Source organism: Erpetoichthys calabaricus, chromosome 13, assembly GCF_900747795.2.
Source record: "Erpetoichthys calabaricus chromosome 13, fErpCal1.3, whole genome shotgun sequence".
Taxonomy (NCBI): domain Eukaryota; kingdom Metazoa; phylum Chordata; class Cladistia; order Polypteriformes; family Polypteridae; genus Erpetoichthys; species Erpetoichthys calabaricus.
In genome coordinates, this window is record NC_041406.2 from 130,373,987 (window position 1) to 130,387,369 (window position 13,383).

The following is a 13,383-nucleotide window of genomic DNA, read 5'->3' on the forward strand; positions in this document are numbered from 1 at the left end:
TGTTCTACCAGTCCAAAAGAGCCAGTGAGGTGTTCTATACTGCAGTCTCCTGGGAAAGCAACCTGAACACCAAATAAGCACAATGCCTGAACAAACTTATCAGGAAAACCTGCTCCATTCCAGGGTGAACCCTGGCCACACTGGAAGCTGTTGTGGAAAAGAGGATGATGGTAAAATAAGATGCCATCATGAAAAATCTCCTTCCTCCCCTTGTTAGGTTTATTTATTGATTGATTGTTTGATTGGCTGTTTTATTTGTCCTGCAAGTTTGCATCCTAGTTTTTTATGTTTCTTCTGCTGTATGGATCTGAATTTCTCCACGGAATGAATAACTTTTATCTAACCTAATCTAACTGAACTGACAATTAGAAATTCACTGCATGTCTTGATGCATTTTCATCATTCCTTATGGTTCATGTTTATGGCAAGCTGGAGCATACCTCAGCAAGAATAGGTGCAGGGCCAGAAATAGTCCTAGATGGGATAAGCAATGCAGGATAAGACTCACTCATGCACACAGCCACATTTCAACACTTTTCAGATGCCAATTAACCTAACAGGCACATCTTTGGAATATGGAAGGAAGGAGTATCTGCAAATAAAAACTGTAGACACAGGCAAAAATTGATGTCCACACAGACAGTACCTGGGCTGAATTATGAACCTAATAAAATGAAGTTGTGAGGCAGCAGTTCCAATCAATGTGCGAACATACTGTCGTTGGTGAATTTTAAATTAATTTATCTTTATTCTTGGTTAGTTTTCACTTCAGTGAGATTAAGACATGGAGATTAATCTTGTATTAGTACTGTATTTTGCAGTCTGGTCCAAATATGGCGCAATGATGATTCTATTTTGGGTAAATTTTAACTGATGTAATCAGTTAAAAGTATAAACTGAAGCATCTAACCTGCTGTTGTATCAGAAGAGAACTAGAAAGTTTGGCTTCTTTATCTTCAGAGGTATCCATATTTCACTGATAAGAACAAAATAGAAAAATAAACAAGAAAGTAACAGCTGTAAACATTTGTTAAGTAGGAAATGTTTGTGTTCATTGACTATTTTGACCATTAAGCTAGTCCAAGTTCGCTAAGAGAACCGAGTCAAACCATCTCATACTGTCTGCACACAAACACATACACATACATTATTGGCAAACTTCTCAACATGGCATCATACGTATTCACCTATTATAGTTAAATGACCAGCAAATACAGGCAAACACCTCCAGCTGTACAAATACTGTAGACTAACTACTGCAGAGAGAAGCAAAAGGGAATCAGAACGTTCATAAACATATGGCACTCAAGTCTAATATACGTTTCTGCACACTTCCTTGCACTATGCTTAAAAATATAAACCATGAGCAAGATTGTTAAGAAATTAATTAAGAATGCAGACTCAAACAGTTTAATTAGGTTCTAGCATCCGGTAGTCACCAAACTACCTGCTGCTAACCTGCTGGTAATCTCTAAATACTGGGGATGAAATCTTGATCTTGGGAGAATCTGAGGTTTGCAAGTTTCTAGTGTATATATATGCCCTTATTCGGGCTGACCAGTGTACACTCCTTATGGCGATCAAACTTTGGATGTCAGTACCTGAAACAAAGCCTCCAATGTTGCACATGACTGGTTCTTTATTTATTTATATACTAGTCATTAAGCCCATTACAATAACAGGCGCTAGAACAGTAGTGCATAAACATTAGTAGGAACAGTCTATATTAAATGGCAAGGGACTTTGACCTCATTCTTTTTGTTGGTCATATTTTTCTTTGTCTTTCAGCCTTTCTTTTGTTGATGTTTACTTGCTGAGCTGACCGTTCTTTGTGGGCTGCTGCCGTGTATTGTGTGTCTTTAATTTTCTGTGACAGTAATACTGTCTTGTATTTCCGCTGGCTTGTACATCCGTAATATACCTTTAATTTTCTCTGGCGGTAATACAGGCGTGCGCGTCGGTAATATGCCTTTAATTTTCTCTGACAGTAATACTGGCTTGTATGTGGCTGTAATATGCGTCACTGTATTGTGTACCTTTAATTTCCTCTCGCAGCAATACTGGTTTGTATTTCTGTAAAACGCCTGTAACTTTCTCTGACAGTAATATCGCGCATCGCACCGTGCCCCGCGCATGCGCACTTCACCAGAAGACACACACACACGGACAACTGGACGCACACAGGGATTTTATTAAAGAGGATATATGTATATATATATATATATATATATATATATATATATATATATATATATATATATATCCATCCATCCATCCATTTTCCAACCCGCTGAATCCGAACACAGGGTCACGGGGTTCCGCTGGAGCCAATTCCAACCAACACAGGGCACAAGGCAGGAAACAATCCTGGGCAGGGTGCCAACCCACCGCAGGACACACACAAACACACCCACACACCAAGCACACACTAGGGCATATATATATATTGTGGTGCCCGGCGGGCGTCCATGCCCGGCCGGGACGCCTAGGAAGAGTGGAGGAGGGCTTGTGCCTCCTCCAGGACACAAGAGGGCGTCCTCCCTGGTGGCTTTGGGGACCACGGGTACGGAGCTTAGAAGCTCAACCCTGTAGGGGCCCGTGGTCACCGCCAGGGGGCGCCCCGATGCCTTGGGAACATTGGCCCTCAGTACTTCCGCCACACCGGGAAGTGCTGGGGGGAAGAGACTTGAGGGCACCCGGTGGACTTCCGGCTTCTCCTTGGGAGCTTCCGCCACACAGGGGTGTGGCTACGGAGGTCCTGAGGATGTACCTGGAGCCCATCCGGGGCACATAAAAGGGGCCGCCTCCCTCCAGTCAGGAGCGAGAGTCGGGAGGAAGAAGACGAAGCGTGTTGGAGAGGAGTGGAGGCGGACCAAAGAGACTGTGTAAGGCATTGTTGTGTGGCCAGGACTTTGAAGGGGTGATTGGTGCTTTGTGTACTGGGTTTTGTGCACTTATTGGATTTATTATAATGTATAATAAACGTGTGGTGGACTATAATACGGTGTCCGTCTGTCTGTGTCCGGGCTGCGTATCACAGTGGCGTAGTCGGCAGGATGCTGCACCTGGTTCAAGGTGCGGACCTGTATTTAACAAACATTCTGTGAGCAGCCCGGCGCAGCAGCGGCACCCCCACACGCGCCGCGGGAGCGACGCAGGCACAACCCCGCGTGAGCGATTCACCTCAGGGTTCGCTACCGGTTCCTTAAATGGCCATGTTCTCCTGGTGCGGGGAGAAGAACAAGGACGTTGCCGGAGTGCAGCGGGCTCCAGCAGGCACACTGTCACTGAAGACATCCGGTTCGGCAGCGCAGGACGGTGATACAAGAAGGCAAGTCCCATGAGGTGAGTGCCTTGCTCAATGGCGACAGGCCCCGAGGGGGCAAGTTTACCTTTTCTGTTGCAGGCAGGGACTACCTGGGACTGCGTCAGTGGCAACGGGAAGCCGTGCCTCAGACTGTCGACGGCGCCGAGGTGGCAGTAAGCAGTGCCACGAGAGAGGAGCCGCTGCAGCTCGATAAGCAGCAGCCGCTGCTGGAAACCAGGAAGGCACGTCGCCGCATCAGGAGACGAGGAAACAGAGCCAAAATGGCAGCGGACCGGAAGCCGCTCCCAGAGACTGGTTCGGGATTGGGCGGTGTGTCTGACGTGTCCGCCGCTGATTGGATGGAGGCGGGCACAAGGAATGTCAATCCCGGGCTGAGAAAGGACCCGACGGGGCCGGTTGGAAGGACCCCCAGAGAGCAGCCGGCGGATTTGCCTGAAAAAAAGGTAAGGCAACCGCCGACTGGCAATCTGTCTTTGCTCACGGCGCTGTGTGAGTTGGAGGAATGCCTCCAGCCCGCAGCGTCGTTATTCCAGGTCTTACGCGTCCTCCGAGGCCGATTGCAGGGGCTGGAGATGAAGGCGGCCGCGACCCTGACGTCGCTGCGACAGTGGACGGATCGGCGCGGCGCTGGAGGCTTCAGCCGGAGGGATGCTGTGGGAACGGTAAGCCAGACCGCCCCCGTACATAACAAGGGAGATCCTACCGATGGGGACCGTGATTTCAGTGATCGGGACCATGTCGGTAGGTCTCCGACAGTGGATGCCGCGGGGCAGGCTGCTCGCATGGTGAGGGGAGTAACAGCAAGAGAGCAGGGCGGACAGGGGATGACAAGTGCCCTGGGTCCTAGTGCCCGACGCCCCGAGCCCGCGGCAGTCTCCCGTCGCTCTGCATGGACGCAGACGGGAATGGGGCTGCACGTTTGTCATGCGCAGACTCAAACCGTCAGGGTGTCCAAGAGGGAAAGGAGGGATCGAGGGCTGAGTGCCGATTCCTCCAACAGGAAAGGATGTGCTGCTGGGTGCGCACGTCCAGTTAAGGGCCACTCTCCAGAGCCAGTGGAAGGGAGAGAAAAGCAGGCGGTCCCGTCAGCTAGAGGGACATGCAACCGGAAAGGGTTCCGAACAGGCAAGTTCCGGGGTCCTTGTAAAAGGGGGGAGCGCTGCCAGTACGTGGCACAAAGGGACAACAGAGAAAGGTGTCCAGGCAGCGGCTCTGCCCCTGTGTTTCTGTCTGTTGCAGGATGGGACCCGGGACAAGCAGTAGGACCTGCTTCGTGAGAAGCCGTCCCTCATCAGATGGACCATCTGGCCGGACGACACTTTGCTGGCGATGGGGCAGCCTCTCAACCAGCGGAGGCTGCGAAGGCACGAGCGGCACTGAGCAGCGGGGCGAGGAGATCTCGGAGGAGGTGCCGAAGAAGAGAGTTCCAGGGCGCCGGATGGAATCCTGGACAGAGAGTAGGACCTACTTTGTGGTTGAGCCGCCCTAACGGGGTGTGCCGCTCGGACCAACGGGTCTTCGCTGGCGATGGGGCACTGTGGTGCCTGGCGGGCATCCATGCTCGGCCGGGACGCCTAGGAAGAGTGGAGGAGGGCTTGTGCCTCCTCCAGGACACGAGAGGGCGTCCTCCCTCCCTTTTGTGCACTTATTGGATTTATTATAATGTATAATAAACGTGTGGTGGACTATAATACGGTGTCCGTCTGTCTGTGTCCGGGCTGCAGTTAGGTCCATAGATATTTGGACAGAGACAACTTTTTTCTAATTTTGGTTCTGTACATTACCACAATGAATTTTAAATGAAACAACTCAGCTGCAGTTGAAGTGCAGACTTTCAGCTTTAATTCAGTGGGGTGAACAAAACGATTGCATAAAAATGTGAGGCAACTAAAGCATTTTTTTAACACAATCCCTTCATTTCAGGGACTCAAAATTAATTGGACAAATTAAATAACTGGAAATAAAATGTTCATTTCTAACAATAATAATTCATTACATTTATATACTTGGTAGAAAACCCTTTGCTGGCAATGACAGCCTGAAGTCTTGAACTCATGGACATCACCAGATGCTGGGTTTCCTCCTTTTTAATATATATACAGTATACAGTGGAACCTCAGTTTGCGAGTAACTTGGTTTATGAGTGTTTTGCAAGACAAGCTAAAATTTTTAATAAAGTTTGACTTGACAAACGAGCGAGGTCTTGCAGTATGAGTATTATGTATTCGCTTCGTCTGCTGAACGTAATGTGATCACAACTAAGCTGATGGTTATTCTCTCTCTCACTGCGGGATTGTGGGCAATTGTCTCCTATTCTCTGTCTGAGTCGGAGTGCCTCACTCATATAGTCAACATCCGTACGAGTGTATACTGTTTACTACAGCATTGTGACTGTGTGCGCGTGTGTGCTGTGACGTGCGAGTCCCCGTCTTGCACCCCAAAACATGAAGCTGAGTCTCAGTATTTTAGCAACACCAGCTTTATTCAGCTTGAAACTGCAACAGTGCGGTTATTTATTGTAGCGGGATCTGCCACTCTCCTATACACAGACACAGCAGTCAGGCAGGGTCATGGCCAAGTAGTACTGTGCCCTGCGCATTTATAATGTTCCTTGTATCACCCATCGACGGCAGGCGCTTATAGCGTGTCCGCGATCTTTTCGGATTCGCTTTTACAGCGTACTGCTATAGCGCTGGGAGACTGCTATTGCTTTGTGATGCTCTTCTGTGTGTCATCCCATTGGGTGGAATCCCACAAGAGTTTAGAAACTCACACCAGCTATGATTCTTTTCAAAGGTAAAGTGCAGGTTAATTTGTTTTATGTATTTTTACTTTATATTTTGTATTAATCATTTTTATATGAATAGTTTTGGGTTGTGGAACGAATTATCTGAGTTTCCATTATTTCTTATGGGGAAATTCACTTTGATATACAAGTGCTTTGGACTGCGAGCATGTTTCCGGAACGAATTATGCTCGCAAACCGAGCTTCCACTATATATATATATATATATATATATATATATATATATATATATATATATATAGGTAAAATTGCGTTATAACGAACTCCCAAGGACCTAAAAAATATTTGTTTGCGTTTGCAATCATTTCAATAGCTTCTTTTGCGTTACTTTTAATCTCCTCCTGCCTACAAGTTATGCTGATGAGAATTTTTCTCAGCATTTCCTTGCGATAATACACTTTCAGGGTGCGAATGATGCCAAAATCCAATGGCTGAAGCGCTGCCGTGCAATTGGGTGGTAGGTATTTAAAGCGAACATTATCTGAATGTGAAAGCATGTTGTGGGCAGCACATTTATCAGTCAGGAGCCGAATCATTATTTCTTCTTCATATTGTGAGGTTTCTGAACTCTTTTGAGACCCCTCACTCCCCACCCAAAGGGAACGACATGCTGAAGTGGGTCCTGAAGCGCGATTGCAGCGTCTGTGGAAGATTGTTTGTCCGTTGCTGGGGCAGGGCAATAGGAGACTCACATTGCTGCAGTGAAGCGCCACAGAAGCAAATCATAAAAGATCGGGGTCACTCTATAAGTCCCTGTCTTGCACCCCAAAACACGAGGCTTAGTCTCAGTACTTTATCAAAACCAGCTTTATTCAGCTTGAAACAGGAACGGCACAGTTGTATCGTGATCTGCTACTCTGCTATACACAGACATAGAAGTCAGGCTGAATTGTGGCCAGGTCAGTGATCAAGTAATCCTGTTACAGTATCTGCATTTACAATTTATATGCTCCTAATCTTGCATCACCCATCAAGATCTTTTCTGTTTACTTTGGTGGAGAGACGCAGCATATCTGTGAGCCTGCTATTGCCCGTACAGACGCGGAGATCGCACTTCGGGACACTCTTCGGATTGCTGTCTAGTTGGGGGAGGTCCCAAAAGAGTTTACAAACCTAACATTTTCTTGAATGAGTGCCGCATTAATAGGAAGTTTCTTGAACGAGCATCACTGAACCACATAAAAATGGCTTTCTCGATGTCTTCAAATGCAGCACTTCACATATGTTTGCAACCCCAGATTTTTCTTCTTTTCTTGCTCAGTCTTTCAAGAAGGTTGACAGTGTCGATGGTGAAATTCCAAATTCACTGGCAACGTCTTTTTTCTTTTTGCCAGATCGAGAGCTACAAAAAATTTGTTTTTTTTTCTAATATGAACTGTTATCGTTTTTCCGTGTCTGCCGTTTCTATAGGAGGGTGACAATGAGTTAAATTCCAGTGGATGTTTTTCAAATGTTGACGAGAAATAAGTAAAAGGTATCACTGAAAAAAAAATAAACAGTACGAGGAAAGTTCGAACAAAGAATAAAAATTACAGTTTCTGTTTGGGGATCATTGTGCACACCTGAGCTGTGGCCACAGAACTAACTGCTCTGTGGATGATTCATTCAGGCATTTCAAGGTCTTTTATGCACTTCGTTATAATGAAAGTATCTGCTGAATGTACTTCATAGTAACAAGATTTCTATAGACTCATGTCATATGGGGAAGCTGTCGGGACCATAAAAATACTTCATTGCAATGAAAATGTCATTGTAAAAATATTCGTTATAATGGAATTTTACCTGTATATATACAGTGGGTACGGAAAGTATTCAGACCCCCTTCAATTTTTCACTCTTTGTCATATTGCACCCCATATTGACAGACAAAAAAAAGAATTTTTAAAATTGTTGCAGATTTATTAAAAAAGAAAAACTGAAATATCACATGGTCCTAAGTATTCAGACCCTTTGCTCAGTATTTAGTAGAAGCACCCTTTTGAGCTAATACAGCCATGAGTCTTCTTGGGAAAGATGCAACAAGTTTTTCACACCTGGATTTGGGGATCCTCTGCCATTCCTCCTTGCAGATCCTCTCCAGTTCTGTCAGGTTGGATGGTAAACGTTGGTGGACAGCCATTTTTAGGTCTCTCCAGAGATGCTCAATTGGGTTTAAGTCAGGGCTCTGGCTGGGCCATTCAAGAACAGTCACAGAGTTGTTGTGAAGCCACTCCTTCGTTATTTTAGCTGTGTGCTTAGGGTCATTGTCTTGTTGGAAGGTAAACCTTCGGCCCAGTCTGAGGTCCTTAGCGCTCTGGGGAAGGTTTTTGTCCAGGATATCCCTGTACTTGGCCGCATTCATCTTTCCCTCGATTGCAACCAGTCGTCCTGTCCCTGCAGCTGAAAAACACCCCCACAGCATGATGCTGCCACCGCCATGCTTCACTCTGGGGACTGTATTGGACAAGTGATGAGCAGTGCCTGGTTGTCTCCACACATACCTCAGTGTAAGACACATGACAGCCCGCATGGAGTTTGCTAAAAGACACCTGAAGGACTCTGAGATGGTGAGAAATAAGATTCTCTGGTTTGATGAGACCAAGATAGAACTTTTTGGCCTTAATTCTAAGCGGTATGTGTGGAGACAACCAGGCAAAGAGTGAAAATTGAAGGGGGTCTGAATACTTTCCGTACCCACTGTATAGTCACACATGTGCAATTGCGATTAGGAGGAAGCTGAGTGGACCAAGTGAAGGTAATTATCTGCCAGGCCAGGGGGTGGCGGGGTGTGCAAAACCTACTTCTATTTTCTCTGCAGGCCAAATATGGGAAAACCTACCTGATTTAACAACAACAATGTCACTTCCAGTCCCGGCACAAAGAATGATGTCTCTTCTGGTTTTCTGGCTCCAAGAATGATGTCACTTCCAGGTCCGGCGCCAAGAAAGACATCACTTCACTTCCGGTTCTGGGCTCAGATGACATCACTTCCTGTATTACCCTTTAAAGCCACCATCTTTTCCACCACTAGATCAATTCAGTCTGGAACTCAACCTATGCACATCAGTGCCTATTTCAAAACCCTTTTTGCAGTCAGTGACAATATACAGGTGGCTGCCCCAAACCTTTCCAGCGTATTGAGACTCTTTCTTTACAGTACTAGGGGGCGACCCTGCTCGCTTTGCTCGCCAACCCCCGTTTTTGTTTTTCTGGATACACACTTATAAGATTTTTTTTTCTTTGAATTCTTGCTATTTCATTAGTTTCACTTTTATTTCTGAACTTCTGTAAAAACAATATTTGGAATCTTTCGAGTCCCAATGTGCTGAATCTTTTTAATGAGGTCAGTGAGACATGTGTTTAATAACTTTGTACCATAATTCAGAATAGGTTTCTCTGTTTGGAATTTCAGCACAGACAAAACGATCGACATCATCAGCAGTTAATAATTTTTTTTGCAAAGTAACCAATAAATGCATGTTTTTAGAAGTTCTCTTGACTTAAACTTCAAAGCCTTACAATATTTACATATTTCTGACATATCATCATCATGTCCATATATTCGATCTCTATTCACCTTTTCGTTATTTCTCCGAGTAACAATTTCTCTTTCTTTGCGCTAATGCGATGTTTACTTTCTTTGTTTTGACACTGTTCTTTATTTTCTGCTTCATATTATGTATCTTGCTCTGCATGTGTTTCGTGCCTACGTTTTTTTTGAGGCTTTTGAATTCCAGTTTTCATTATCTCTAACCTGCTTTCCATGTGTTTGGCCCCCTTGTTTTTTAACCTCTTTATGACGATTTACTTTGTTTTCTACTCTGTCTTTTATTTCTGACCTCGCTTTATCCTGCTTTTGTTTCAGTGACACCTGGTCTGTGGTGATTATTTTCCCTTTTTTGAGTAATAATTTCCATTTGTTTGCGCTACTGCGATCTTTACTTTCTTTTTTTATACTTTCTGATTTTCTTACTTTCATATTCTTTAACTTTCTTCACATGTGTATCGCGCCTTTTTTTTTCTAAGCCTTTGGAATTCTATTGCTTTCATAATCTCTAACCTGGTCTGCATGTGTATAGCACCAACGTCCGGATTGGATGTGTTTTTTTTCAGTTCCACTTGTTCCAGGCTGATAATTACTTTCCTTATATTTCTGAATTTGCACCTAGATTATTCTTTTTCTTTTTTGTCTCTCCAAAGCTTTTGAGTCTCTTTTCTCTGTGCTTCTTTCTTCTTCCCTTAGTCATCTACGTTTCATCTATAACGTATTGTCCTTATACGCTTTATATGTGCTGAGAGCCCTGGATCTGTGTGTTGCTGCCTGTACTCTTATTTGGTTGTAAGCAGGGTGTGTCTTGCAAGAATCTCATGTTCTACGTCATCGCCAGACGGTCCTGGGTCAATCTCTTGGCACAAAGTCTCATGTTTAAGGTCCCCGCGAGACGCTCCGTAGCCAATCTCTTTAGTCTCGTGGGTCTTTTAAGTGTCTTCCGTGATCTTAATGTGAAGATCACATTTCGACGCCCTACTGTTTCTCTGTAGGATTTTTTTTTTATAATAGATTATAATATATATATATATATATATATAAATAAAGATAGGGAGGCAGAAAGGGAGCAGGGGAGCAGACCCGGAAGGAGGAACCGGAAGGGATGGATGGACAGCCCCTTAAAAGGATTAAATATCACTGGGGACTTTTACTCCCCCAGCATGTTAGATGACAGCAGCATGGAAAACCAGCAGGGCATGCGGGGAAATGTAGTCTGGCAAAGGAAGCCCTGCTGGAGTCACTGAGTGCCGCAATAAGGCACTGTAGGGAGACAAGTTCCCTGCTCTAATGGACTTTCAGATGACCAGGAAGTACTTTCATCAGGCAAAGGCCCTGGCACCGGACGTACTCCTGGGTCCTTAATAAAAGGGATTGCTCTCCCTTGGCCAGGTGGATCGGAGCTGGGAGGAAGAAGGGCAACACTCGACTAGAGGAGGGCAGTGCGATGGTAAGACTTGGAAGGAGAGAGAGAGAGAGAGAGAGAGAGAAAGAGAGATTTTGTGTTTAATGTGAGATAAACCTGTGTTTTGGTGCTTTTATTATTGGTTTAAGGAAGAGTATGGTAAAAAAACCAAACTTTATTTGAACCCAGGACTGTGTTTGTGTGTCTGTGTCAGGTCTGGGCAGCAGTGTACCCTCTTGCGGCACCCAGTGTCTTCAGCAGGGCTGCTCTGCAGGAGTACATTTCCCTGCATGTCCTACTGGTTTCCCACTGGGTGCTGATATCTGATGTTGCTGTCATCTAATGTGTGGGGGGGAGTAAAAAATCCCCAGCGATATTTTTTCATTTTAAGGGGCTGTCTGTCCCCCGGTTCTTTCTTCCGGGTCTGCTCCCTTTATCTTCTCTGGCCGGGATGCCTATTCATCCATTTGATGTTCGTCCAGACCACATGGCATCTACTATATTATATATATATATATATTGTCACAAAGAATCACACCAGACATCATAAAGGTTTGGGGCAGCCACCTGTATAGTATATCCTGGCTGAAAATGTACTAAATTTCCACAGAGTTGTTCACAAAACTGAGTCCAAAACAGAACTGATAAAAACAGACAAAGATGGAGGTTTTAAAGGCCCGTATAGGAAGTGATGTCATCAAAGGGGCCTGAATTGGAAGTGATGTTGTATAGACTGGAAGTGATGTCATCAAAGGGGCCTGCAAAGGAAGGGATGTCTTCTGAGGTGCCGGAACCTTGCAAGATTTCCTGGGAAAGGTCTATAGGGAACTGAGAAAGACAGTCAGCACACTCCGCCGCCCCCTGATCGGATGTTTTATTACAATTACTCAGGCCCTTTAACTGCCTCCTACTCTCACGTGTGTGACAATATATATATATATAGTGCGAAACAGCCCGGACACAGACAGCAGACATGATTTTAAAGCACCACACACGTTTATTTACAACTATTTACACAGGTAAAACACACACAACCCAGTTCCGCAGCACCAATTGCCCCAAAGTCCTGGCCTGTACTCTTCTGACTGTCTTCACTCCTCTCCTCCGACTTCCATCCTTCTTCCGCCCAACTCCAGCCATCGAATGGAGGGAGGCGGCCCCTTTTATACACACCCGGACGTGCTCCAGGTGCCTCCTGAGGAGCTTCCGCCGCCCCTTCCTGGAGTGGCGGAAGTACCGGCTGCGCACCCAGAAGCACTTCGGGTGTCCCTGGTCTTCTTCCCCCCAGCACCTCTCGGTGTGTTGGAAGTGCTGAGGGCCAGGGCTCCACAGGCACTGGTGCGCCCCCTGGAGGTGACCATGGGCCCCTATAGGGTTGAGCTTCTAAGCTCTGTTCCCGTGGTCCCCAAAGCCACCAGGGCGGTCGCCCCCTCATATATATATATATTAAAGGTTATTTATACACCAAAAATGAGAGAAAGTCAAAGACAATGTTTTGGCAGTATAATTTTCATCAGCTGAAAAGAAAAGACTAGGTGATATGCGGGGAATGGAAGGAGCAAAGTCAGTGCAAATGAAAGGAAAAAAGGTGAGAGTAGATGAGAAAAAGCTGCCATTAGAGAAGATGAAGGGAGAAGTTAAAAAGGCAGTTAGCCATTAAGACCTGGAGAAATATATGAACCAAGCTGAGAATGACCTTAGCTTCTTTTGGTTTTCTTTGTAAAGAGTCTTTGAAGCCCTGTGAAAGAACACAAACACAGAGATCAGTGTGGCTATGATCAATGGAAGTGTTCTACAATAGACAGGTCTAAATTTGACCCATTATTAAATAGTTTTATTGAGCCTGCCTGTATTGGACAGTTCATACCAACATGCTGCTGTTGGGTGTTTTGAAAAGTACCAGACAATCATATATGCCGTTTAGAAATCCTTAATCAAAGTGCACTTTTAAGAAAATGTATTAACAACCTTAAAACATAATTTACTTTGAAAGTAGATGCAGTCAGGCAAAGTGCACTCACTGGCCATGGTGTGCAAGCACTCTTGCGTAATAAATTATAACACCATGACACAAACAGGAAAAATGATGTCAGTGCAATAAAAATTAATCCAGACATCTTCTAGCAGTATGCCAAAGCTGAGAGTATGCAAAGTTTGGTATATACAGCAATGGTTTTAGATGTCTCAAAACCAATAATTGAGAAGGTTAGAAGTATAGATAGTTAACAAGAAAATGTATGATTTAATTAAAAAGGCTCATTATTTGAACAAAAACATTGTAATTGATATGGCCAAGGTAGACTAAATATGTTGGATTT